This window comes from Dipteris shenzhenensis, chromosome 21 (genome assembly GCF_047967505.1).
Source record: "Dipteris shenzhenensis isolate YYH24624 ecotype China chromosome 21, Dip_SZ_1.0, whole genome shotgun sequence".
NCBI classification, from domain to species: Eukaryota; Viridiplantae; Streptophyta; class Polypodiopsida; order Gleicheniales; family Dipteridaceae; genus Dipteris; species Dipteris shenzhenensis.
The window spans coordinates 16106712-16111298 of record NC_141616.1 but is presented as its reverse complement, the minus strand read 5'-3'; positions in this window follow the sequence as shown (position 1 = coordinate 16111298).

Below are 4587 nucleotides of genomic sequence, written 5' to 3'. Positions count from 1 at the left end.
ATTCAAGAGTTTGAATCGCTATGCCACATTCTCTCTTGCCTCTCTTTGCTGCATAAACACCACTATAGATCTTCAAATCTGATGAATATGCTCGCTCTAGAGTAACTTGCATGGCTTCTTTGTCTTTTTTATCAGCAAAAATGACAATGTTGCAAATCGCCACTTTGCTAATGGTGGTATATACTATTCTATCAATGAAGTTATGGATATCATTGCTAGAAAATTCATTGATAAAGAATAGTTGTGGCTTATCCCATGCTGACTCATTCTTGAAGAAGTCATCTTCTGAGACTCCCCTGAAGTTCATAAGCTTTCCAGACTCTGCCGTAACCTCTACATTGAATTGAAAGCTTTGGTGCATATCTATCGACATCCTTATCTCGCTGATTAATCTTTCCACATATGCAACCACCTGTTGTGGGATTTCTTTTCTCATATAAGAGGTTACTTTTTCCGACCCATCTTCATCCTTTTTAATCCACCTGTTTGCCCATAGCTTTACCTTGGGTGTTGACAAAGAAGCTATATGCTTCACCACATTATAGTCAATGTTACAATGAGTAAGTGGAATTTGTTTCTCTGATAGCAAATACTTAATGGCACTATGCACTGCATCACGCCTCACCTGTACATTGATGCATTCTTCCATGCAATGGTCTTTGTCTTTTTTTCCAAAAAACCATTGTTTCTTTAAAATTTTTTGTGCTGCCATGGATGCATACTTATCAGGTAAGTACTTTACAGGCCTCCACATCCTTGCCGTTAACTCCTTCTTATCCATTACCTTTGACTTGCCGGAGATAAACAAAGGAGCTTCATAGGTCAGCTGTCCATGCTCACAAGTAATGCACGTTTCAAGCATCTCATTGAACACTTCAACAGGACGAAATATGATAGAAGTGTAGTCGGCATATCTGTCCCTCACCACCTTGAGGCTTGTCATACTTTCTTCTCGCTCTTGAGTTCCCCTAGGCACAACAGCACTCAAAGAAGTATAGAAGTTTGTGAGTGTGTCGGCGTCTGCTTTTGTGACCTTTCGCTTCAAATCAGGATTCAGAGAACCAAATGTTGTCCATATAACCCTTGCCTTCTGTAAGACCTCTGATGTTGAGGATATCTTACGCTTTCCATGGACATAATGATTAAGTCTTTCGGACTCAATCAAATACTTGATCTCATGCTTGAATATACAGATTGTTGCAGGATAATAATGGAATGAACTTATCTTTGCAAATTGTTCTGGAGTGAGTCTTTTGCCCTCCTTTGCTTCCCTTGCGATCTGATTACAAGCATAAGCCCAATGTTGACCATCAATGGGCTGGAATCTGCAATGAAGGAGGAATTCCTTCTTTACTTACTTTAGCATATTCTCACCTTGTGCCTCTTCGCCTTGTTCATGTGGAATATTTTTAAGAGTGTCTTTAAAGAATTGACTGAAGGTTTCCTCGAAATGTGTAGGCCCTGTAAATGTTATTTGATCTAGAAAACTATTTTTGGTTGGACAAAACATTATTGGGCGCAAGACCACATTGCTTGCCACAGGTTTCTTACCATCTCTCAAAGCCTCGTATATTTGCATTGCATAGGATATATCAAGGCTTCGGCTATTAGTAAAGAGAGCTGCAGCTTCCACATCTTTGGCATTCACAAACCACGTCCTTTGACCCTAGATATATCCCACATCATCATCTGTAACTGCTTCATTAAGACGCAGATTAAGATTTTTGATTAATGTGAGTTCATCCTGATCATCTTTAGCCTCGGGTTCTGAGTCTTCTTCATCTTTCTCTTTTTTTGACTGTTTTTCATCCACATTGTCTTTCTCTACAGTGGGACGATGTCTTGTTTTACTGCTTGGAACTGTGGCTCTTGCAGTACTAGCCTTTTGCATTTCACGTTGTGGTTCGCTAGCAAGAGCTTCTAGCTTAACTGCAGTGGATCGACCTTGATCTTCTTCATTTTTTTTAAATTCCCGTGCACTCAAGGCTTGTTTTTCATCATCCTTAGTTACATCCACCGTTTCTGGCTCTAGAAGTTTGCGCTCATGTTCTACAGGTTTGTGATAGTGTGCTTGTTCTTCTTGTCCCTGCATCGAAGTCTCAGCTTTTTGATCTCCTTCATGTGAAGATCCTTGAATATGAGGAGCATATTCTGCATCCTAAAAGTATTCAAACATTATCTTTGCATGCATCCTTTTTGCCACCACACTAGGAAATTGCTCCCAAGTATATGAAAGAGTCTCCAATGCACTTTGCAGCTCTGGAAACTTTGATGGTTGAGGAGGAGGCATCACAAAGGTCTTTGAGTCTCTCCTTGACACAATAAAATGAATACCGCCAACTTCAGTATTTGAACTCTTTGTAAAAATATCCACAAAGGTGTCTTTTTGCTCTAATATTATGCCTACCACAAGGCTTGAAGTCATATCTTTTTTGAAGAAAGTAGCATCCCATGGATCTTCAACACCATTGAACTCCCTTTTTGACATAAGTAGAAAGAGTCTCTTTTCCTTTTGATGAAGAAACCAAGCTCTTCTGCCCATGTGATATCGAGTCCACCTACAAAAGCCATTGGGGCTATATTCCTTTCCTTTGAAATTCAGAGTGACATCAGAAACCCATTCTCTCATCTCATAGTCATTTAGGATAGCCATCACATTAGCTGATTGCTCCATAATCCTACAAGAAAAGATAATGAAGAATTTGGATACATACAAGTAAAGTACAATATACAACCCTTGATACAATAAATGTGGGAAATAGCCCAAAAGGCTTTACAAGGCTTCATATGGCAATAAATGTGGGAGATAGCCTAAAAGGCTTTACAAGGCTTAAATATTTATACAAATGTAAAAAAATTAGCCAATAAAGCTTTACAAGTAATATAAAATGTCGTCTAGTGATAAAGCTTCAATCTTCATGAAGACATGTAATCTGTCCATCCATTCATTTGCCCTCTAGTCATAAAGCTTCAATCTTCGTGATGACATGTAATCTGTCCATCCATTGATATCTATGCACTGATACCCAACTGATGCAATCTATCCACTAAAAACTGTTCCACTGATATCCACTTATGCAGCCCACATGATATCCACTTATGCATCCCACTGATACTCGTTAAATAGTGAATGGTCGGGATGGTCGGGTTTATTACAAGGCGCTTCATATGACAATAAATGTAAAAAATAGCATAGAAGGCTTTACAAGGGTTTTTATGACAATAAAGGAGCTTAAATATTTATACAAATGCAATAAAAATAACCAATAATCATCAAGCTCCAATATGTCCCATGACATGTAATCTGTCCACTGATATATGTAATCTGTCCACTGATATATGTAATCTGTCCACTGATATCTACTCATGCAATCTGCCCACTGATAAACTTCTTGGTAAATGGTAAAAGGTCTTATTTAATACCATGTTATGAGTGTTAAACCACATGTGAGCGAAGGGACTGACAACGATTAGGAACTAGTTAGAAAAATTTGAGCATGACTTCGATTGGCAACTTGGAGAATTGTCTCTCCTCTAAGGCAATCTAATCTATGCTAAACTATGCTAAACCAACCGTCGAAGCGAAGAAAAGCAATAAATAATTTCTTTTTCTGTGTTCATTTTAATGTGCTGGGGTTTAAGAGGCTTAAATATGCAAAAGAAGGGGTTGTGATGTAGAGGCTAAACCTGCATGTGAGATAAATGAAGAACAAGTATCTAAAGAAAAGTTAACATTTTTCAATTTAAAAGATGAATATATATAAAAATATTATCTCACCTTCAAAACAAACCATAAATTCACTCTTTTATAAATTTTTAAAAGTATAATATAAAACATGTAAATATATAAAACTCTCTTTACTTTCTCTCTCTCTCTCTCTCTCTCGACTCCTAAATCTCTCTGTACCCATAGTCAAGATACCTCATTCTCTCTCTTAATCTCTCTCTCTCTCTCTCTCTCACAACTCTTAAGTATTTTCCTCTCTATCCTCATCCCACTTATTCTCTCTCTCCCTCTCCCTCCCTCTAGCATAGAAGTTTCATTCCTCCCTCTCTCTCCCTCTCTCTCCCCCCCCCCCCTCTCTCTCTCTCTCTCTCTCTCTCTCTCTCTCCCTCTCTCTCTTTCTCTCTCCCTAAGTCTCCCTCTTCTCTTCTCTCTCTCTCTCTCTTTCCCTCTCTCCTCTCGCCACGTTTCATTCTGATAAACATCTCTCTCTCTCCCTCTCTCTCCCTCTCTCTCTCTCCCTCTCTCTCTTTCCCTCTCTCCCTCTTTCTCTCTCTCCCTCTCTCTCTTTCTCTCTCTCTCCCTCTCTCTCCCTACTCTCTCCCTCCCTCAAGTAGCCACGGCCCCCAGGAGATCCTCTTCTCTCTCTTAATCTCTCTCCCCCTCTCTCCTCTCTCTTTCTTTCCCTCCCTACTCTTCTCTCTCATTTAAGGAGCCCCTCTTCTCTCTGTGAATCTCTCTCTCTCTCCCTCTCTCCCTCTCTCTTGGCGGCCACAGTCGCCAAGAGCCCCTCTTCTCTCTCTTAATTTCTCTCTTTCTCTCTCTCCTCTCTCTTCTCTCTTTCTCTCCCTCCCTATTCTCTC